The sequence below is a fragment of the Macrobrachium rosenbergii genome, chromosome 57 (genome assembly GCF_040412425.1).
Source record: "Macrobrachium rosenbergii isolate ZJJX-2024 chromosome 57, ASM4041242v1, whole genome shotgun sequence".
NCBI lineage: Eukaryota > Metazoa > Arthropoda > Malacostraca > Decapoda > Palaemonidae > Macrobrachium > Macrobrachium rosenbergii.
The window spans coordinates 2,060,337-2,085,250 of NC_089797.1; the positions used below are offsets into that span (position 1 = coordinate 2,060,337).

Here is a 24,914-nt window from a genome sequence, read left to right on the forward strand (position 1 = left end):
GTTTGCCATTGCACTGTTGGCTTTGTAGCTATCAGAATTCTTTACTTAGAGCTGTGTATAAATTTACTTGTAAACATTTGTGGATGGGGATATTTGATCCGTCTTCAGAGGTACTTGTATATGAAACTGACTCATGTTTTTTATGGCTAATTGACTAAAATTGCCAAGGTTCTCTATATGAATGACTTCAAAATCTTAGATTATTATCAAAGAAAAGTCCTCATTTCGGGGAAATTATTATTCTGCATTGTCACAATTTACTTATAATTTAATTATTAGATTTTTATATTTCAAATACCATGTCCTGGCCTAATTTATGTAAACTTGGTTATGCGCTATGGAAGATTCTAACTTGTAGAACATTATTTACCCGGATTAGACAATTTATTTTCGTGGGCAGAATTTATCTTTGCTGATGTTAGATTCAATTAATTGTGTCATACGCTGGTTTTTTAATAGTAGTCTACATGGAACAGTTTCACAAGTTTTTCTCTAAGTGCTGAATATCATTTATATCCTACCAGATGCCAACACTTCTAAAGTAACTTTATCAGAACATTTGGAAAGTTAAAAGTTATCCTCTCGCTCACGTATATAACAAAACTTTTGATTATATCTCGGACACATGCCGTCGTTCCAAAAGGGGGTACCAGCTTGGGGCTCAAACGCCTTCTCGTCTTAGGGTTGGCATTGCATTCGTGTACTTGAAATAAAGGAGGGATAAATACCACAAGGGCAATTTTAGAAGTCTGTGTGATAAGCCTTACAAAGTTCATAACATCGTCTGTTAATTAGACAAAACTGGGTGTGTGTTAAACTTGCAAGAATGTTTATGAAAATCTTTGGCTTAAAATGGACAGAATCAGACTAGTCAACAGGGCTTTCAACAAGGTTAATGTGTAATAATGTGGCCTTTGATGTATTGGAAGGGTTATAATACTATCACTAAATACCTTACCAAAAGGCTTGCAGAGATTTTGAGGCTGTGGGAGGTAATACACGTTTAAAACAAATGCTTTCCTTGTCATTTAAGGAGAAGAGGAAACTGTTTCTCATTTCTAGGTTACCTTTCTGACGTAAAGCTTAATTTGTATATAGAATGTATTCCCTTGAAAATTTTAAGGTTTGGATGAATCAGACGCCATGGCGAGGCTAGTTGTCATTTCATTACAGAAATTGTTGTACACTTTAATGCAAATTTTTGAAGTGTTTACGTCACTTTATAATGGCTAAGTGGCTTCAGGTGCTGACAGGTTTCCTCATAAGGTTTCTAGACAGAGAAAAAGTTGTATAGGTTTACTGAACTATGTTGTGGCTCTCAGAACTGGAGATGCATGTCCCTGATGTGAGGTGCCTAAAGGTGGTATAGTACTGTCTAGGCCATTTTGTTGTTGAGAGAATATTTGATTAGAGACTGAATTTTATTGCTTTGTGAACATTCAGATGTATAAATGGTGTAGCCTTTTCATTGCTTCAAATTTTGTCTAGGCAGGCCTTCCTGCGGCATGGTACCTTTGCGAGTCACTAGAATGTCAACTGGTTTTACAGTTGATATGCCTGATCTTGGTGTTAGAAATTTCGTGGGTTTTATAATGATCTGCAACTTACCTTTCTAGATTTCGGTGGAATCGTGTTGATACAGTAATGTCATTCAGGAACCCTATTGATATGCAGCTTATGATTAAATAAGTCCTTTTTTTTGATGGTTTGTGGTTTGATCAAGTTCTTGCTCGTGATGCCTTGGGATTCAAAGTGTTATTCCACTATTGTAAAGGTCTGGAATACGAGAAAGCTATGCCGAGAATAAGTTTGCTTAATGTTAAGAGTTGTGCTTAATTTTTCCAGTTTGTAAGAGTAGATGTTGGTGTACAGGATTAGGATAGTGATTGTGAAGGTACATCATGTAAGACTTAGACATGCAGGACTTAGAAAAGTGGCTTATGACAATGGGGTATGGAATACAGACAGAATTAGTTTGGGATACTAGTATTGAACAATTAGATAGTGTTTGTGACAACCTGGATTTTTAGTGACACTGGGGTTCAGGCTCCAGGCCTTGCTCGATGATAGAATCAGGATCCATCTTCATTAGTATTTTCTGAATACATGATGCAAAGTTTCAAGCACAGGGTAGGTTTGGTGAAGTTTGAAACGAGTCCAGGATTCAGGAGCAATACTGGCTCAAGATCAATAAGGATTCAGGAAGACGTTGCTCCAGGCAGATTTTGGTTTAGAGAGTCTCTTGGTTTATGATAGTTTTGGTTTTAGAAAGTCTTTTAGTCTGCGATACTTTCACATATCACACTGTCTGAAGTTTCGGGGAGTTTGTTGTGGCACTTTTTCTTTCAGGAAGTTTGGCATTGCGTGATACTTTCACCTTTAGAAAGTCAACTGATCTGTGAAACTTAGTCTGAGGAAGTCTGATTCTTCATGCTGCTTTGCTTTCAGAAAGTCTGCTTATGATATTTTTTGCCCTCAGGAAGTTCCTTGGTTTGTAATACCTTTGGGTTTGGGCTGTACACTATTTTGGGATATTCTCTCTAAAGTAATTCTGATAGTTTGTCATATTTTGATTTAAAATGTCTGTGTGTTGCTTGTATTTTCATGTAGTATATTAGTCTGTAGCTGTTTTTCCTTCAGGAAGTCTGTTAACTTTAATGGTTGTGCCCTGACAGATTATGTCAACTTTGTTACCGGGGCTTTCAGGATGTCTGGGAGTGTGAAAATGTTTTGCTATTAAGTCTGTGCCTTTGTGATTTTTATTGGTAGTCTGTTATTTACAATTAATTTCTTAGTCTTGGAAGTCTTGCTAGTATGTATTTTTTGATGTAGAAAGTCTGTTATTTGGAATTTGTGGCGACCAGAAAATTTAGTAGTTCATGATTTTTTGGGGAAAAAAAGTCTGTTAGGGAGTTTGGCTAGGCTGTGAAGTCTGTTATTTTGTGTGTTTTCTCCTGGAAAGTCTGTTACTTTGGAATTTTTGGGAGCTAGAATATTTAGTAGTTCGTGATTTTTGGAGGAAAGAAAGTCTGTTAGGGAGTTTGGCTTGGCTGTGAAGTCTGTTATTTTGTGTGTTTTTTCCTAGAAAGTCTGTCAGTTCGCTGTTTTCTCCACCAAGAAGTATATAGTAGTCTTGGGAGAGTCTTTGATTAGGATACCTATCAGTTTGAGAGTGGCTCCTAAGCTTCAAAAATCACTTGCTTAAAATGTCTTTATATTCAGGAAGTTTTGCCCAAAAAGTAGGTAATTTAGATTTTTTTTTTATGACGGGAAAATGCGTCTCTTTGGGAGAGGTTTTACCTAAAATGTGTCTTGGGAGGAGAGACTTTGTTGTACTTAAGAATTTTATTAGGGGGGTTTTTGCTTAAAATTTTTTTAGGGAGGTCTTTGCTTAAGAATTTTGTTAGGGAGGTCTTTGCTTAAGAATTTTGTTAGGAGTTTTTTTGCTTAAGAATTTTGTTAGGGAGGTCTTTGCTTAAGAATTTTGTTATGGAGTTTTTTGGTTAAGCATTTTATTAGGGAGGTTTATTGCCCGCAAAATGTGTTAAGTGGGAGTGATTTTTGTCCATTGTGACAGTTCTTGAAAGCTTGTTGCCTGAAAAGTGTTATCAGTTGGGTAGGTGGTTTTCACCTAGGAAGTATTAGTGTAGGTGAGGGTTTTTTGTGAAGAAAGTCTGTTGGTTCAAGGGAGGTTTTTGTTCTGATTGGAAATTATTAGATAGTAATTTTATGGCTTCGTAAAATATGTTGGTTTGCAAGTTTTCTACTTGGTATATCAAGTTTTTTTTTCTTGGTCAGAAGGTCTTTTAGCAAGTTTTTGTTTCTTTTTTTGCAATGAGAGTTTTCGTTCAGTTGTTAGTGTCGGTGGTTTACAAGTTTTTTCTATCCACTAAAAAATTTTTTGTAGAGTTTTTTGTTGGCTCAGATTTCATTTGCTTACAAAGTTTTGTCAGTGTGGAAAGTTGGTTTGTCAGAGTTGATTTTGACCACTACAAAGTTTGTCAGTTGATTTTGCCTGCAAAGCCAGAGTTGATTTTGCCTAGTTTGTCAGTTAGCCAAATTTTGTCAAAGTTTGTTATTGGGAGCCAGAGTTGATTTTGCCCACTACAAAGTTTGTCAGTTGGGAGCCAGTGTTGATTTTGCCCAGAAAATGGAGGCTTTTTGGCTAAAAAGTTAGTTTGTGTTATTTTCTCTTGACAGTGATTGTTCGTCAGTTTTCTACCCATGAAAGTCTTTTTCGTTTTTATCCAGAGTCTGATTATTGCATAAAAAGAGGCAGTTCGATGGAGATCTTTGGGTACATATTGTGTCAGCTGGGATAGTTTTTTGCCCAGAAAGAGTCGGGTTTTTAGGCCCAGAAGGTATATCAGTTTCGGTGTTTTTTCATAATAAAACTCATAAGAAGAGAGGTTTGGTATTCTCTCAGACATTTTGGATATAAATATGAATACTGCGTCAAGAATAAGACAAAATGTCAAGATTAGAGCGTCCTAAACCTGACAAAAGAATTAAGTTTATTGAAACTTGTAGTTTGGTATTAGTATTTTAAAGGCAGGTCTTGAAGTATAAGGTCAAAATTGAAAGAAGTAAGCTCTTCACGAAGTTTTTCCTTTCCATTATTCAATCTTTGGTTGTGACTGTTGCAACGGTAGCCCTGTCGTAATGGTCCATATAAAAAGCCACTGCCCATTATTCTGTAGCCCAGTACTGATGATCAGTACAAAGTCACAGTTTTTGGCACCCGGTAGCTCTGTTCTAGTGTATGAAACGGTCATATTGATATATGTATGTGCCATATCAAACAGCAATTTTCAATTTTAGGCAATTTTCAGTCACGCGACCCTCTTCTGATAAGCATAACAAAAAGTTATTCTTAATATCAATAATTTGGTGAGCTAAATGAAACGATTTTTCTTAATCTTCAGTCCTGTTCTGGTGACCAGTACAAAACTGCTTTTCAAAGTCGTCTTAAAACCATAATCAGAAAGATGCGAGATGACATCCTCGCTTCAAAACACCCGAAGAAATTACCTGGCAATGGGATGGATTTTTGTAAGACGTATCACACAGAACCTAAAAACTGGCTTGGTGGTCCACGTGTACGGTGAAGGCTGACGTTAGTCCGACCTGCTGTCCTGCTGGGGGAGGAAGAACTCAGGGCAGGAGGACAGTAGCTTTGCACGTCTCCGACCATTTACCTGACTCAATCACTTACATTGAATGGTGTCCTTAGACCTATAAGACGAAGTGGTTTATTTGGGAGGTGGGGGCGTGCCTCAAGGCGCGTTTGTTCCACCTGAAGGGATTTGGGTCACTTGTCTGCTTTAGGGGAAATTGTATGTGTCTTGGTGTAATTAATTGCTTTTGTTGTAACAAGAGAGTGGAGGATGGCTTGTAATTTGAAGTAGAATAAAGTTAATTAGATTTTCTATGGTTTATTTGTGAAATTCCTGTGATTCTCGTGTACGCAAAGACATCTGAGAATATAAATGATCTGAAAAAAGCATCACATTAATTTAGTTGTGAATAGTATTTTGCTGGATGTCAGGTTAACAGGCTCAGCCTCAAAAATATAATGGTAACTTTAGACACGGCGAAATTTTAATTAAAAGTGTAAAGTAAGCACATTAACTGATAAAATCGAGAATGCAGCAAACGTAATTTTGAAAGTAGATTGCAGCTAATCAGCAAAAAATACCGTAAAAATATAATAAAAATCTGGAAGCTTTACGTGAAATTTTATCCTTTCAGTATCAAAAAGTTCAGCTCAATGGAACTTGCTTGTAAAATAATCAAGGAATTTGAAGTCACTCCTATGGAACGTTTATGCATTGGATAGGATTGTCACAGAGCTGCTTTTCTGACATATTTCAGTATTTTGTCTTAAGATTAGAAGGGATCAAAATATCAATATTTGCGGCAGAATTAAAGTCTCGATGTTTGTAACGCCATTATGAACACGACAAAGCTCCAATTTTGCCACCAGTGTTGGCATTTTGATGTCAAATCGGACGTCAGGGTGTTGGAAGATATCAGCCCAACAACTGTGTGAGGCCCTTAAAATGTACTAAAGTTATTTTAGTAAACCCCAGTTGAAAAGAATGAAGTCAATTTTCTTATAGAAGTATCTCTGGATATTAGGATGAGATAACCAAATCAATAAATATTTATAAGTAAATCGTTATCTACAGTCCTCAAAGTCAAGATTCTGGCAGGTACAGAGTCAGTGTCAGTTGGCTCTTGCGTTCCAGATATATTTAGCCTGAGTCTTTTGTTTATCATTCCTCGGTTTTCTATGAAGGTTGACCCGAAGACTCGCTTTCTAATTAAGAAAACGTTAAGAGGAACTTTCTGTCGCGAATTCTCAATGAAAACGGAAGGCAGAATGTCGGAATGTATGCTTACAACCCGTAGATTCATTATCAAGTTAGTCATAGAGAAATGGACTTTTGATTATTTTGGCCATTAGCTCAAGTACGAAATTCTGGCGACAAAAATCTGAGGGTTTTTCACGCCATGTTTAAACAGATACTACAAGTCGAACAAGCATTGCCTAAGTACGAAATTACAGCCATGAGTAGAACGTGAACTAAGGTTTGGCTTGGTGGTCACTTGACCTCACCAACCTTGGGCTTTCTGTGCTTAAACGTTCTCTTTGACATTTGAAAGGGTTTCTATAGCATTCCTCATTGGCGGCATAGAAAAACACATCTGGGAAAGCGTAAGGGAAGTCTACAAAGAGGCTTTTCCCATCACGGCCAATCAGCTGCTGTCAGCTGGAAGACTTAAGCCCTTTGGGTCGGCTTCAGGGTTGGTAACCTGCTGGTTGTATACCTCCTGCTGGGGGCATTCCCTCCTTCGGGGTACTGTAATGCTGGCTCCCAGGAAAAAAAAAAATTAAGGTATTTTTATTTAGAACGTCACGAGTAACCTAACCTAATTATGAAATTATTTTAAGGATTAAAATTAAAGAGCGTCCGGTTTCTTCATGAATTTTATTTTCCCTTTATAACATTTTATACAATTATGCTAAAGTCTTCATCTATGACGTCACAAGCTGGAAAACTTGATTTATACAAGTTATGACGTAACGAACGTTAGTTTAGTTCTTGAATGACGTCATTATCGCCTGTGACGTCACATGGAAAACTATACAATGTCACCACTTACGACGTAATGCTCTTCTACGGGGGACAGTTCTTAACTGACGTCATTAAACTTACTTCTTTAGAAGCACTCAAATCGGACCGTTCCCTAAAAATATATGGCATTTCTAAACTATTTTCTCTGTTATATATAATACGTAAACGGCCAGTTTCCTAGATATCACTAAGCTTATATATATTTTCAACTATTTTCTCACTATATATAATGGCTAAACTGACTGTTTCCTATAGACATTACAAAGTGCTGTAACGTAATTTTTCTCCCCTTCCCCCTTACATATAAAACAATTGGATTCCTTCCTATAGATATGAGTTTTGAAATATTTTTTTCTCTACACACTTTAAATGGACCGTTTACTATAGATGTTACTCGTTCTATATCGTACTCCTAAACTATTTTTTCTCTACGTACACAGACTCTAATTAGTTTCCTATAGGTATCAATAAGTTTCATATGTCTTTCTAAACTTTTTTTCTCTATAATATAAACATACTTAGACCATTTCCTACAGATACCATCAGGTGTTATATGGTAATTCTAAACTATCTCTTCTATATACTGATTTTTTTTTTTTTTTTATTTTTAAAGACCAACTTTGACCTGGAATGGAAAGGAATTTAAATAGCGATATAATATCGAGTTTAGGCCAAGGGGTAAGAGCACTAAACCCGTAAGTGGCACTTTCAGACTATTAAATTCTCAGTAGACTTTTAAATACCCGAGACTATCTAAGTGTTCAATCTAGCAGCGACCCCTACCCTTTGGTTTTGGCCTTAATAAAAAAACACTTGTAACTATCCTAAAAGCTCTCTCTCACTATCTGAGCACTTTCATTTCGGCTATACCTTCTAAGTATTGTTCCGTTCAAATCGAACAAACCTTTCTGCAGATTCATTTTGTTCAGTGTCCACACTTTTACTTTCCATTTTCAGAAGTCTTCTGTGACTTTTGTATGGCTTACCTTACGGCTTTGAATGGGTATTATTTGAGAGAGAGAGAGAGAGAGAGAGAGAGAGAGAGAGAGAGAGAGAGAGAGAGAGAGAGAGAGAGAGAGAGAGAGAGAGAGGAAGTTTTACCACACTAAATTTTACGAAAATATTAGAGAGAGAGAGAGAGAGAGAGAGAGAGAGAGAGAGAGAGAGAGAGAGAGAGAGAGAGAGAGAGAGAGAGAGAGATTTTACCATACTAAATTTTAGAGAAAATATTAGAGAGAGAGAGAGAGAGAGAGAGAGAGAGAGAGAGAGAGAGAGAGAGAGAGAGAGAGAGAGAGAGAGAGAGAGTTTTACCTCAGTAAAATGAAATATGACGGGAAATAGAGAGAGAGAGAGAGAGAGAGAGAGAGAGAGAGAGAGAGAGAGAGAGAGAGAGAGAGAGAGAGAGAGAGAGAGAATTTTAACTAAACTACAATGAGAGAGAGAGAGAGAGAGAGAGAGAGAGAGAGAGAGAGAGAGAGAGAGAGAGAGAGAGAGAGAGAAGTTTTACCAAATATAATGAAAATATTTTACAAGAGAGAGAGAGAGAGAGAGAGAGAGAGAGAGAGAGAGAGAGAGAGAGAGAGAGAGAGAGAGATTTTTTTACCACTAAATTGGAAATATGAGAGAGAGAGAGAGAGAGAGAGAGAGAGAGAGAGAGAGAGAGAGAGAGAGAGAGAGAGAGTTTTACCACAGTAAAATGAAATATGACGGGAAATATCAGAGAGAGAGAGAGAGAGAGAGAGAGAGAGAGAGAGAGAGAGAGAGAGAGAGAGAGAGAGAGATTTCAGAGAGAGAGAGAGAGAGAGAGAATTTACTAAACTACAATGAAATATGAGAATTAGAGAGAGAGAGAGAGAGAGAGAGAGAGAGAGAGAGAGAGAGAGAGAGAGAGAGAGAGAGAGAGAGAGAGAGAACGTATTACCAATAAGTAAAACACAAGACATTTTATTTAAAAAAAAAAGTAACAAACATAACCAAAAAAAAAAATAATAATTTTTGCAAACACAAAAGCAATTTCCAGTCACGAAGCCTCAAGTCTCATTAAAAATGAACTGAAGTCTGAGTCACTCTACACATTTTCTTAATATATACATAAACTTTATACTATCTTATCCACAGAAGACATCCAACATATTATTTTACTAAAGGTAACGCCAGGGAGGAGGGACTTTCTTTATCACAGTCCCTTGTTTGAGTGTGATTTTAATGTTTCTTTGAAATCAGAGAGGGAAGAGAGAGGGTGGAATTTCTATTATCATTATTACAATGCAGTTTAACAGGACTGCTGAATCACAATTTCCCTATCACAGATCTAAAGGATCTGTTCTCAAGCGAGAGATGGATATTGTAGCAAACATACTGAATGAACTACCAAAAGAGAAAAATATAGCAAGGGATGCGCAAATAACTCAGCATTAGGAAAGAAACAGGTCCAGTGGAAGGCTAAAAACACTGAGGTCTATCTTACCAAGTACTTTGCCAAAGGCCAACAATTTTAAAAATGTGATTCTTTTAGAACAGAATTATTTTATCTATACGAACCCAATGCCTCAGCTTAGCCTGATTCATGCATAGTGCAAAGTCCCAGACACCATAATCCACTGTAGACAAGAAACTGGCAGTTTGATCCAATAGGCTGATAAATACAAGCAAAGGAATTTTGGGTTTAACCAGACCAATGAGTTATTATTCTCAGTTCTCATGAGACTAGCCCAAAGGATTTGTTCTTGATGAAATATGTTGAAGATTGTTTAATGCAATGAACTGCAACTTCTGAGATGAACCTAGGAGCCACGCAGTTGAGCTTCTGGGATAGCTAGGCCTAACAACATCAAAAGAAATGGAAAAAGGCTCTGAAGTGACCAGAAGCTAAAGCCCTAAAACTGGACCACTTCCAGGGAGGCTGACTGAACAGTTCCATCCCAGTGGCTGAGAAAAAAGAAACCTCTTAGTAACAGAGCTTTGCTGTTCTTGATGAACAGGCAATTGCAGGGTAGATCAAGTATAACCAGCTCAAAAAGCTGGAATAGAGCAAAGGGTCTTGCATTCCACAGAAAAGAAATGCCCACCAAGCACAGGCTCTTCAGTTCACTGGTAATCTGCCAACCATAAGTGGATTCAATGAGAAACAATGGTGTTACCTTTCCTGAAAAAGTGGAAACCAGACTTGGGGACCACTAAAATAGGATTCCAAAATCAGAAAAGAATCACAACAAAGAGGCCTCCCAAATTCTATAGCACAGCCACATTGACCATTGACTTCTATGATCAGATAATCTTGCTGAAGGGAAATTTAGGTAGAAATGTCAAAGAGGAATAAGGAGAAAAGCATAGGCTCTTCTACAGTGAAGGCAAACAGGGGCTGAAGAGATGCTGGAAAAAACACAGAGTGAGATCTTCTGGATGAATGGAACTAGACTATAAAATTAGTCTGCCAGAAGGAAGTTAGCCACAAGGATACCTCACAACTGTAGCATCTTGAGTCTCAAAGCCTACTATCCATCTAATAATGAATGTTCCAGGCAAAACACCAAAGCAATTGCCAATTAGCTGAGACAAAGCAAACACTGACGTAAAAATATGCCTATGATAAAGCTCTATAACCCCGCTGGACCTTGCCAACAAAAGTCAGCTACTGCTGGGACCAAGTCTTTTCTTTCTTCCTCACATGGATTAGTCTAATATCTATAGTCACACAGCACACAACTAAATTTAAGTCAAAGTAATGGGTTATGAATATGCAAAAGCAAATACTAAACAAAGACAATATTTTAACAGAGAAAAGGTGATAAATTTTCTGCTTCTCAAAGAAATAATCTTAAAATCTCACACAAAATAGTCGGGGTGACTCTTTTGAATTGCAATGAAAAATAAACTATAAAGCAATGAAAAATAAACTATACCGTTAACTCTTCCTTGAACTACAAAAGAAAAGGTGAAACTGGTACCCAAAAACAATCCAACATTTTGTTACAAATGAAAATACTGTTTTTAAAAAATATGCTCCTCAAAATACAATTACTCACAAAAAAATTAAGAAAGTGAACTGTTCGATCACAAAAGTATAAGATAAAGCACCTTAGTAATTCTGACGTAATACAGTATTTGAACAAGACCACAGTCACATTGCTGGTATCTCCCTCACAGGCTTGCCTGAGGATACATTCTTAAATATTGACAGCCTATATTACAGTACTCTGAGGCAGATTAGGCAAACCACCAAGACAAACAATTTAACTCTCAAAATTTAAATGTTTCATATACTGCAGTTCTTTAAATGTGTATAAATAGATATTTAAAAATGCTGAGGATTCTGACAAAATGATGAATTTAAAAGTCTTACAAATTATAACTGGCTTCAGTCTCTACAACAGGGAATTTGAAGCCCTAAAGATGAAGCCTATTTGTCTACCTTAAAAATGGCAAAGCTATGCAATCTCTGAGAATGATAAAAGATGGTAAAATGTACAATAAATGTCTAAAAAGAAATTCAACATTGAACAAGGCCAAGTTGAAAAGTAAAAAGCAGAAAGTAATGCACTTGAGGTCGAAGGGACACTGATGAGAACCTTTAGTACTATCGACACCAAGCAATGCAAGTTGCAATGTAATTGGTGGCCTCCAAAGGTGTGTCAAGATAAAAAACAACAACAGATACTGTTACCAACTAAGAAAGAACAAGGTACCACAGGAACTCATAACCTGAGCAACCTCATGCATCCTTTGATAAAGGATTAGGTTCAGAGTGATACATACAGAGAACAGACTTCAAAATCCAGGAGAAGAGGAGGAAGAAGAGGACGGCAAAGCCTGTGAGAAGAGAAGGGGTGGCTCAATAAAGATGAAGCTAAGGTGGATATGGAATCAGAGAAAGAACATGTTTGGAATGACATAACAGTAAAAAAAGGGCATAAATGAGATGTGAAAAGACAAGGCAGCACAGCTTGAAAGCAGTGCTTCGAGATTCTTCTACATGAAGAGAAAGAACTCGAACTGGAGGATATGAGAAAATCAACACAGAATCCAAATCTGAAGTGGAGAATCCTTCACATGTAAACAAATCAAGGGAATTAATAATTAATCATTATGGAACTGAACAAACGTACATGAAATAAATGCCTATTCAAAACTGGCAAATATCTCATGCATTTAGAACAAGTCTGAAGGGCCATCAACCAGCAGGACCAAATAATCTATGAGAAATAGACACAATGGAAATAAATACTAACAGATATATATATCTACAAATACATTAGTAGTATGTAAATGTAAACAAGTACGAAACGAAGGAAACAGCACAAGGTGCTTTCAGGCAGAATCAAAAAGAGGAGTTGGGACCAGAAGAATGATCGAGAGACTCACAAGAATTATATAAACATTAAAGACCATTCATTACAGTGAACAAAATACTGAGGAAGGGAACACTGCTCAAACGCGGTTTATTTAAGCATGGGTGGTGGAAGAAAGGTTTTAAAAAAATCTGTATAAAATTAACAACTACATAAGAAGAATTTCGCAAGAAAAGGCAAGTCAGTGTATCTCGAGAAAGCATGGACATAATGCCCAGACATGCAATTAGAGGGTCCACTACAATTGAAAATGGGCACAAGAAGGTCTTACTAAGTGCTGGTAGCTACCCTTATCATGATATAAGAACTAGAGTGAATATTGTGGCAGAAACAGCTAATCCCAGACACAGAGGACGTCTTGCAAAAATGAAGGGAGTCCCCTAGGAGATTCTACATGCAGATGACTTGGTGTCAACAACAAAATCAGCAAAGAGATCTTGCAATGTTGTTTGGGAAGATGAAAGACTGGCATGAGCAGCTGAGGACTGGTAACCAAAACAAGCAAAACTAAGTTTAGGATTATGGGGAAGGAAGGTAAGGGTAAGGCACAGTCTGAAACCACAAGAAAATTCAGGGTGAAAGTACACTTGGTATAACATGATGGGGGAAATTTCTGAGATCTAACCTCATGTGTGGAAAATTACATACAAAGACATGAAATGTGGAAACGACTTTGAATTAATCATATAAAGGCTACACAGACACATTATCTTAGAATTGACCAGGAGTAAATCCAAGCTGGAGGTACTGTATACGCTGGGCCCACACGCAACACAGGTGGTACTCTGGACTGCCTTTGGTGACCCTTTGGTCCCAGATGCATTGCTCTCTGTGGCGTATGCTTCATCAGTTTACTAATTTCTTCTCTCTGTAATTATTTCCATTTAAAATTCTTATTCCAGAATAAATCCCTCAGGGATGTTCATTGGAAGTCCAAAGAATCTAGTAGTGTGACTCAATGGCCTCATTCATGTACTCATTTATGACTTGGAGGTTGCTGCTGGGTGATGACTGTGAAAAGTAACCTGTAATGAAAAATGACTGCTATAAAGTCACAGTTGTAGTGAAGACACTTTTTCATACAACAAAATAAAGCAACGACCTAACGTACCCTTGCCTTAATAACTTATGCTCTGACCAGAACTTTTAATCCTGGATATACTGTGATTATTTATTTGACCAAAAATCTTCCTGCATGTAAGACAGTATAATGACATCTCTTAACACAACAAAAAACAGGTTTGAAATATGTCCATTCATAGAATACACAAACCTCTTGCTATTGTACTGCTCAATACCCAAAATGGAGCAGTCAGCTGTTTGCGTCAGTGTAAAAGAGAATTATATAATGTTTTTTTCTCACACGAGCGATTACACAGTCCCTAATGGGAGGGGAGCCTTGATCTGTATTCTCAATGTCATTTTGGCATAAATTACCTGTAGGGTTTGTGGGCTCAGTGTTCCCAAGCACTGTACTGTTTGCATTTTCTTCCTAACAGAAAATAGCCGTGAATAACATCACATTTCTAATAGTTACACAAACATAAACAGGCATTTAACCACACTACTTCATCTCGATTCGATACAAGACCTTGTTTTATTTTCAATTGCAGATGAATTGTACAGTTGGCCAAGGTCTGTGGACAATAAAAATTCAGTACCTTTCATATCACCATAGAGAAGAATTTCCTTCCTGTTAGCATTGACGGAGAAACCAAGAGCAACTACAGAACAGACAAATGAAAGGCAATGCTCAAAGGTGTACTGTGTCACCAAAGTCTTTGGTAATGTCTACAGCTGCAGCCGATTCTCAACTTCTCTACAAAGTGGAAAAGGGTAACTGCAGTGCTGCACTGTATCATTTGATTCTCTTGTCTGCAGCAGTTAGTTACCCTAATCCCAAACATTACAAAGTGGTCTGAGGTACTGTAAGTGTACTACATAGTTTGCATGGTCAGTGACCATTTCATATCTGACTAGGTATTTCCTACAGTGTCACCAAAAGGTTTTGTATATATTACACAGTTCTAAGCATCAGGAGTTGATTGAGAGACTTTAATGCACAATAAAAAAAATGCATCACTTAAATTTACCACCAGAAATTGTCAAACCATGAACACTAGGTAAAATTCAGTTCCATGAGTTGAAAAATAATCATATTCTTTATACACTACAGCTAGTTGAAGGGTGAAAACCCATATCTTGAAAGGCTAGTCAAAACCTGCTATGCAAAAATTAGCAGTGGGTTAAACCTGTCTGCTTCTGGGTAACCTATTTCCTATTTCAAGCATTTACTCTGAACTCTGTCTACACACCAAACATATAATAATAAACCAGGATGAGAAGAGGGTGCCCTCTCATGCCTGAATTCTAACTTCCCTCACCAACACACTTGACAAGTATAGCACCTGAGCACAACCTGACAAGAACTTCAATTTATTGTTGTGGAAGGCTATAATACACATGTTACAGCAAACTCCACGGTTTGAGAACATGGTTATGCAGTGACCAACAGCATGAGGACCCTAAACACAACAACCTACTTAATACGACCATCACAAATAAAAGCATGGATAATTGCTCTCACAATGCACCAAATCAATGACAGTTGGGGATGCTGACCACTCCTAGCTACCCACAACACAACATACCATATATTACAGAAATGAACAACAGTTGTATAATCTACAGTATACAGTACTGTATATTGTAGTTTGTTCTCAAGGCCAATAAATCTTGTCCATTGTAAAGACTATAAGTAACAAAGGTTTTTTAACATTATCCAACAAAACACATGATATGACACGTCTAGACTTAAAATACTATTACTCTCTTCCATTGGTCACTTATGGAATTCTGAAACAAAAGCCTGCATTAACTAAGACATTTCAGATATACCGTAACTACACTTGCCCCTTCAAATCTGCAAGAGTTAAGAGTGCCTGCCTTCTTCAATTTGAAATTCACTAATAATCCAATGAAAAGACGCACAGTTCCCTATGGGAAGGCAGTTGGTGTGCCTTTGAAATCTGATGATATATGAGACCGATGCATTATCAGAAATTAATCCTAACACAAACATACACAGATAGCTAGGCTAACACCAATTTTTGTATCATAATTATATAAATTCATGTAGCCTCGGTGAACTTTTCATTGTGAAAATACAGGAGTTATAAACACATTTCAACAATATAAAAACCACATCAGAAGTTAATGCTATAACACAGACAAAAATAAAATACAAAAGATTCTATAGAAGGCAAACACAAAGCTCCATAGTCAACTGCATAAATCCAAGCAGCCTACAACATGTTTTGGACAATGTAATTGAGGTGTCTGGGCTCTACAGGTGATGATAAAGTCCACTTTTGTATACTCTACCACATGCATAACAATATTGCAGTAAAATAACTTTAATAGGATTAAAATTATAGTATCAATACTCAATTGTATGCATAAGAAAGTGATTACAGACAGAGAGCAAAAATCCATTGGTAAAATAGCATTACTCTGCTGTGATTGAGATTGCCAAGTTTGTTTACCTGAAATTACACATTTATCAAACGCTAAAGTTATTGAACATACCTTACAAAATATACAGCAATACTGTCTTGTTATTTGTGAACCATCATGCTAAAACAGGCTCAACTTAAATTCCACTTGTCACTGTAATTCCATGTACCAATCAAAAACACCTGAAATGGCCCCTTCAAAATGCCTTCTTCAACCCCTAAAAATTCCTAATCTCCAATGCAATATGAAACACTTATGGCACAGGAAATTAATCCTTGAGCAACATTGTCACAGGAAAAATGAAAAAAGGTTGACCACCAACTCCCTTTTTTTTGAGCCTGACAAACCTCAAGGGCATTTAATGGACTGATAATTTAATTTAAATCTTTGTGTATGTACGTCAAAAACAATGGATTAAATTCCTGTTTCACTGTTCTCCTAAACTTTACATTCTAATTCTTTAAACTCCAAGTCACCTTTTTTATGGAAAAATGAAGTTTCTTCTAAATGACTACAGGCATGGGTAAAAAACTTTCATTATCAAAATCTCTTTATATTCCATCATTCCTCACTTTCTTTTATACTTTTTAAATTGATAATCCCTACCCCAACTGGGAGATTAACAGCCTACCTAAAGCATGAGTCTTCTGTGCCACTGTCCTCAACAAAAAAATCAAGAACTGCCACTGAAACTGGTATAAATATGTCTGGCTAAGTTTCAATGATCAAAATCTTACATTTCCTCTCTTTATCTGTGGACCTCTCCTCCATCCAGAATCTAACTGGTTCAGGTCAAGAGAAAGTCAAGTTACTGTGCACTACAAACCACCCTCGTCTATACCTGCTCTAGAGGCACAAACATTGATAAAAAAAAAAAGGATACTGTAGAACAATAAGATGACCTCCCTGAATATCTGCATTCCCCTCAAAGCCACACTGAGTTTAGTCCAATGAAATGCAGCCTAGTATGGAGGACATGTAGGGCACTCCAGTTCTAAGGGTGAGGAGACAAGGAATCCACCAACGCCCTTCTTCAAATCCAACAGACTAAACTTTGTCCAATTCCCTTGTAGTTCATTCCTAATAGAGCAATCTGATACAAGATATAAGAAAACATGTCAGATGTGCAAAATAAATTAGCAACACATCTAGTGAATGAATGGAATGGAATATAGACTTTAGGCCAAAGGCCACGCGCTGGGACCTATGAAGTCATTCAGCGCTGGAAAGGAAATTGAGAGTAGGTAGGTCTGAAAGGTGTAACAGGAGGAGACCTCGCAGTTGCAGTATGAAATAATTGTGAGGAGAGGGTGGAAACACCACAACTAATTTCATAAAAACTAAACAATGCAATACAAGGTCTGAAAAATCAGTCTGGGAAGACATCTCATTCATCAGAAAGGAATTTGTGACACATACTCTTGTTCTGACCCAAATGTGTCACAAACATTAGAAAACCAAGAGGTCCTAAGGTCAACGCTTGAAAACCAGGAGCCTCTGAATCCAGCTGTCTACACCAGAGTTTGAAGTCAGACCAGTTTCTGATCACAGCACCAAGCCAGGCCACGTACCTAAACTCATCATGTTCAAACCAAGAGACAAACTAGCAATATATAGTATACTAAAGGTATTATCAACATACCAGCTTCATTCAGGTCCATCAGCTTTTCCCCACAATGATAACTTCTCTCAGGTCCAGTTTTCTACAAATCATGGAACACTCCCCAGTCTGTCAATATGCTTTCACCGAATATGTAGAATCCTTTCCTTTTGACTCGCGTGTGTCTCCAGCCAGAACTCTGTCTGATAAAGTAAGGTATCTGATTATACGTGAAATTTTTATAATTTTTATAAGAATGTGACACCATACTGCATCCAAAATTCTTCTCTGAGGAAAGTGTTCACAAGAGAATAACTTCAGCACTACATCAGACATTAAAACTTCATGATTGTATTGTACTTCTTCCCTAGTAATCTGTCCACAGATTACAGGCTTCTTCCACAGTAATCTGTACCACAAACATGCATACATTTACCTGGGATTTAGCAAATAAGGTTGAATCCAGTGGTAATATCTTGAAGACTCTGGAAACAGAGTTCCTACAAGGGGACACATGCTTGAATCAACACCAAAGAGTGACGACTTGAGGGTAGGCCTGAAATAAAAAAGGAAAAAACTTTCAGTCACCTTCAACTGAAATGAACACCAGAGTTACACTGAAAATAAACAACAGAGAATACAGTAAAGACTTTAGCTCAGTAATCTACAACCAAATCCTACATAAGCAACTATATGAAAATCGACAAAATATTAGAAAAACAAAATATTAGAAAAAATTGACAATTTGGCCTCACTCAAACACCAAGGCTTTTCAGACCCGATTATTCGAAAGCCAAAAGTACACTTTGAAGCAATGAGTTAACTTTGAGCACAATGCCACCTGTACTCACTTTGCAACAGCTGTACATTGTCAGTAAAACAGATCCACGTGTATAAACAGTCAGACTCCATGCACCTACAGTCAGAGGCCATGCCCCTGCAGTCAATGTGCCGTCACAGGGTAAACCACACCTGAAATTAAAAAAGTAGAAACCTTCAGGCACCTTGAAACACAGTACAAACCTCAGTAACCTTCAAAATTAACTGCGGAGAATAATGGTTTTAGTCAGGTTATAATCTAAAGCTGAATCCTAAGCAATTAACTAAGTATATCATCAAAATAGTACACCAAAACCACAGTCACAAATTGAGACTCTTAAGACTCCTTTGAAGAATGCATTTTGGAATGCAAACTGGAAACAGCAACAGGGTGAAGCCAAAGAAGTTGGACAGCTCATAGGTGGGAGAACCCAAAAGGGAATGAACAACAGGTAAAAGATTAAAGGCAACACAGCTGGGCCCTATGAAGGAGCAATCCAAAGTCTTCAGTACCATTTACAGTGTGCCAAGCACGGCACACTGCAAGTAGCTATCTACCAGATTCCAAACACTTTTGCTAACCATCCCTTCCCCCTTTACTTCAAAATGACAAAAATGTCTTAATGCAAAGTCTTTTTGTATAGCACAGTACAGTGCCATCCTTTGCTTCTTCCTACATAAACCAGGAAAATCATCTGTCAGATTTTGATTAATTTTCTATGTGAATTCATAGTATATCGTCCTTGAAGCATATGTACATCCTATATTCCTTGACAATAAGAGTACCAGCTCCTGTGATAGCAAGCACAACATTATCCAGTCAAATGATGGCACTGTCGAACCCATTTCTGAATTACTGAGATACGACCAAAACATTTTAGATTATGAAATGTATAGACAAGCCTCCACAGAGGTGAAACTAGATAAGATGCACCTAAAACTTATCACTGATCCTTGGGCTGCACTGTGGGAAGAAAGCCCTGATGGATGTTGCAAGGTCACCATACAGGCAGAGGGCCACATGACATGGTCATCTGCCTTTTGGGCTCACCAGTAAGGTGTCTATCTAAGAGGGTATTTCATGCTTCCCCTATTTCCTCAACCAGGACAATTATAATACAAAGATGTTTTGATCCAAGTACTCCCTAACTTCCTTTGTCCATTACAAAACACAGCCATCAACTTTACTTTAAAGACAGAACCTTTACTTTTAAAGCGAAGTCTGCCTTCACCTAATGCAGGAGCTGTTTACAAGTTTTTCTCTCTTAGCAATAAATGTGTTGCAACAGTGGGACCCAGCTCTCATCTTGCAATGCCGTTGGTAGCCTATACTCATGAACATTATATGAAAGCAAAGAATCTGTTGGTTACATCAAATATTACATCAGCCACTAGATTATTGTTAACTTCAATTAAATACGATGTACAGACCTTAACAATACAATTTCTGTGATATGTCAATCAACTGTGTAAGTGCAGTCCATGATTTAATAACTTAACCTAACCTAACCTGCTGCTGAGAGCACTTAAAAATTCATAGACAAACTAGTTATGTAATCATGTTTTTTTTCTTAGCTAATTAGCCAAATTAAAGAATATAAATATTTCTACAAGCTTTACAAAGTAATAGCATATTAAAGGAAAAATCCTCAGCAATCTCCGAGGTGAATGCTGGGAATACACATAGGCTATAAAGCTCCACTGAGATAATGACCCATTAATGTGACCTTGTAAAGAGTTTTTATTGCTATAACTATCACACAATCCTCAAGGCTTTGTGTTCAGTGTGCTGCCAGGCAGTAGTTAAGCACATGGACTTCATCTTACAAACAGTATAATTGCGCTGGTAAGGAATAAAGACAACAAAATTTGTCACAAAATCTGAGCCTGGTTTTAGAAAGAGTCCATTTACAGTCTAAATAACTTTCTATAAACTTCCAGTATTTGCAAATAAAGTTAACATTGTTTGGTTAACTTGCACTTTAATATCCTGAAGTAACTCCAGAGTTGTAGCTTACATATTCCCCACCCTGAACACTGCATGATCAACTTTTCCCTCATCCTTAATCACCTCTTACCTCCTTAGGCTAGGCTTTTACTTCAACTGGGCTATTCACTATTAAGACTCATGAAATTTGGGACCAAATTGACAAGGCAACAAAATCCCAGCATAATCAAACTGCCAGCCATTCTAGAGTTTAATGACTTTGAAGCTTTTTTTTATGTTGAGGTGGGGGAGGTGAGGTCGCAGCTCCCTTCTATAGGATAAGGGTAATTCTAAGCCGGCTGTCCGCGGTGAGCTAGACTGTGGCAATTGGCGTTTTTCTATGTTATTTTACTTGCTTTACAAGAATTTAAAGTAATATTTTGTTGGCCGGTTGTAACTAAACTGTAATTGACGGTAGATCTAAGCCGGCTGTCCGCGGTGGGCTAGGTTATGGCAGTCGACATTTTTCTATAGAACTTTACTTGCTGAACAAGAATTTAAAGTAATATTTTGTCGCTCGTCTGTAATTAAGCTGTAAATTACCTTAGAACTGTAGCCGACGGTAAGGTGGACCGGTTGGGAATCTGGGTCCTGGGTGGGTAAAAACACTTTCGAGAATAGCTCATGGTGAGGGGACCCGTTGGGAATCCGGGGTTCTGGGTGGGGTAAATAACTTGGGAAAAAGGTTTGGGCAACTTATTGTTGTATTTCCAGTTATTTATGTCACTTGGAACACGAAAAACAAGCGTAAAAATAAGTGGGAATAAATGGACAGCACGAGCCATTACAAAGGTACTTTCACATATCACTACTACTGCTGATTCCAGGCCATGTCACGCATCTTTGGCGGTCTTACAGGGAGCTTTCGGTTCAACCAATGCCTCCAATTGAGAGAGTAGTTGGTGGGTTTTTGGCGGGTGGCTGTACCCAACCAATCACGTTGCAACGTTACCCCAACGTTACGTTTCACCCAGGTGGAGAATTTGGGGATACATAAACTCAGTTACATGTATTCCTTTTGGTCAACTGTTTTATAACAGTTTCTATACGTTGTAGCTTGTGCCTACAACCTTCTTCCAGCACTTTTCCGTTCACAAATATATTGACGTCTCTTCGCAACATGATTTTACCATAAATAACTTACAAAATTACTTTACATTTGTCGGCAGACACCTGAAGCATGTATATGGGGTAGGAGGAGAAGGGTCTTGCAGGACGTTTCGCTACCACTTTCTCTCAGTGACGTTAACAGAAACCTTTTTACATATTTTGTAAGCCCTGTGGTTGGCGCGCGCAGCGAATATTACCGCTTGCCAGAGCATACAGAGCCTGCCAGATTATTTTAAAAATGCGGATAAGGCGCGCAGCTCGTTCCCACCCCAAAACTGAAAGCAGAAATACACCTTTAGCCCCCCCAACTTCATCCTTCCTACCCTGTTCCGGTGCAGTTCACCGGCACAGTTCACTCACCCTTCAACCCAGCACGATGGCGGACGTGACTCCCGGAACCTCCTGCTCTTCTGAGCCTGTAACCAGGGGGAATTTGCCACTTACCTGTGCGAATTGCTTCCTTAGTTACAAGGATTTCTCTTCTTATTACTCAGGGCATTATGAACGCCTTATAGAATTCTCGCAAGACCACGGCCTTTTGAGGAAACAAGCCTTTAGCCCTCACTGTGGCAAGGAGTGTAGGCTTGACCTGCAGAAGAAGGCGTTCAGGTTATTAGTTACACCTTACCTGTTGATTTTTACATCTAACTGCAATGCAGTTTTCAAAACTAAAGTGGGCTAAAATATTCCTTAAAGAGCTATACCATTGGTTGTGTACGTTCATTATATTTTCATTTTTTTGAGGGTTGTAACGAGCAATTTGCTTTTCCCCTTACTTTCAGGTGCGACAGGTCGTATGCCCCACGCCAGAAGCAGAAGAGAAGGAGGTGCAATTACTACCTCTCATTGTTTAAGGGCACCTGGTTTTCTGGGTCCCTCATGGATGTTGAGACTGTCCTCTTCTTCTTACATTTACGTTAGTGATTTCTTTAACTATAGGGTTGTGAGGACAGAACTAGGTTTAAGTGACGTAGCTATTAATGACTGGCCCAGCTACTGCAGGAAGTAAGTTTTTGGTTTTATTTTTTTAGTGGATGGTTTGTGATCAACCTTTATTCACTTCCCTAACCGAATTTTTGGTTTTTAGGTCATAGTAAATTGGTGTATCCGGCAGAAGAAGCAAATAGGTGGCCCGGTACAACTGTTGAGATTTGAAGCAAAGTTTGCAAGCGCAAGTATAATGTAGGCAGGGTCATTGAAGGCCAGTGGGTTTTTGGTGGTGTCTGCAGGCAGACTCGAGAGTTTTTGTGGTGCCAGTAGACAACAGAACTAGCGCGACTTTGCTTGCTGTCATCAAGGACTACATTGTACCGGGGACAACTATTGTATCTGATTGCTGGAGAGCTTATGACTGCCTGAAGGACGAAGGCTACGTACACTTAACCGTCCACCACTCCATGAACTTTGTGGACCCAGTAACTGGTGCTCATACAAACACTATTGAGAGGAGGTGGAGGGAACCGTGAGACGACGCCTAGGTACGGACGTAGGAGGTACAACCGTCGGGTATTTGGCAGTGGCATATTTTTAAAATCCACTTCGATGACCCGAAGACGAGGCTCCACGCGTTCGTAAAGGCGGCGGCTGAGTTGTATCCTCCACCCCCTTTAAGGTAAGGTTCTAAACTATCTTCTTTATTATTAGGTAGTTAGGTCACCTGTGTTTTGGTGTTATTAGGTTTTAGTGCTTTTCACGTAGGAGCATTATTATTTTTTTGGTAACTGTCATTTACCGCCATGTTTCAACATAACAGTCCTACGTCACTTTACCAACTTGTACCTTCTGTGCAGTACCCCAACTTCCCCCTTTGCTGAACATATGGCTCCCTAGTGGTTACGTAACCCAAGATGGCGGATTTGTTTACGTTTACGTTTCTTCGCCCTGGTCACAAGCAACGGTTAGTGTGCAGTTGAGGTAGCCTGTGGCAGTTGACGTTTTTCAGTGTTGCTTTGCTTGCTTTGCATGAGTTTAGGGTAACATTTTGCCCGTCGGCTGCAGCTGAACTGTAATTTACCCTTGAGCTGTATGCGCCAGTGCAGGGGACCCATGTACCGGTGTGCAGTCTTCAAGCTTCAATTACGCTTTAGTTACAGCCGACCGACAAAATTTTACTTGAAATTCTTGTTCAGCAGGTCAAGTTCTATAGAAAAGCGTCAACTGCCATAGGCTACCTCACCGCGGACAGCGGGCTTAGAATTACCATAATAATAATAATAATAATAATAATAATAATAATAATAATGACTTGGCAACTTACGGTAGCAAACTTCATACGCTGCTGTCATGGAGGAAGTTTGGCTAGCCTAAATCAACGCCTTCAGTAAATTAATTACGGATAATTAGACACTCCTATTTCTAAATAACCCAGAGGGGTTATAATCATAAACTTACATTTCCCACAACGATTAATTTCCACGAACTTCAAAGTATACTTCGTCCATAAACTAGTTAACCGGTTGGTACCTTGGCAGACATACAGCAGGACCCACTAATTAAAAGCTTCTTTTCGCTTTATTGTTCTTGTTTCTGGACAACCCATGCCATAAATAACTGTAATAAACTGCCGTGATTGTGACTCACCGTTCGTAGAATAACGAAACAACGACCTTCACACGTAAATAACAAATAACGTCAATTTTTGTGGCTGCTTTTACGTTCAGTCGCCACAAAGGTTCGAGGCAAATGCCGGTATGTAAACAAGAGAAGATCGGATTTTCCAGTTGGGGTTTTGGTTCTTCCTCTGTTTATTTCTTTTTAAATTTTTCTTCTCTTTATTATTTACTTCTTTGTTTTCGTTATTTCTATATAAGCATGTACGCATATTTGTTATTTCTATTGGCGATTATCAGTTCATTATTCCCCGCCCCCAGGGCACTCCTTGGGATTTCCCTTCCATCACGGAAGCACTGCAGTCATTACTTCTCTTTGACAGTGATACTATAGTGACACCGTATCGTTTCATTCATACATTTACCCTTAATTATAATAACAATGCACTGTATGAAATAATAATTATAAAAAGAGTTCCCACGGGTGGTTAGGCAAGTTTCTCAGTAAAAGTGGGGGGGGGTTGGGGTAGAGGGGGGGTGTGTCTCTGGGAGACAGGCGGAGTTTGGCCAAACCAGAGGAGGGTTGAGGAGGTAACATTCCTCCCTCCACCTCCTCCAGTCATCGTATTGTAGAACTCATAGCGTAAACTCCATTTACAACCATAAGACAAGTTTCATGTAATAAAATGACAATCGACAATATGGACTAGGCCTAGTGGTGTAGAATTGGCCCTAAAACCTATAAAATATCACGTGAAAAAACTCAGAAAAATACATCATCAGGGAGGAGAGAGAGAGAGAGAGAGATTGCCATGAAAAGCATCTAACTCCACTACAAAGTTA

General features: G+C 38.3%; 1 long non-coding RNA gene across 3 annotated transcripts; it reads right to left on the minus strand.

Moving 5' to 3' along the window:
* Positions 1-10,762: 10,762 nt before the first annotated feature.
* On the minus strand, positions 10,763-24,216 carry LOC136837107 (uncharacterized). Of its 3 annotated transcripts, none has more exons than XR_010852584.1 (5): positions 24,103-24,216; positions 18,458-18,578; positions 18,043-18,162; positions 17,649-17,809; positions 10,763-13,515 (listed from the first exon to the last, which is right to left on the minus strand). It is a non-coding gene; the product is annotated as an uncharacterized lncRNA (long non-coding RNA). The 3 variants fall into 3 exon arrangements; XR_010852585.1 differs by having other exon boundaries at positions 23,914-24,189; XR_010852586.1 differs by lacking the exon at positions 24,103-24,216 and adding an exon at positions 21,967-22,092.
* Between the last annotated feature and the right edge of the window lie 698 nt (positions 24,217-24,914).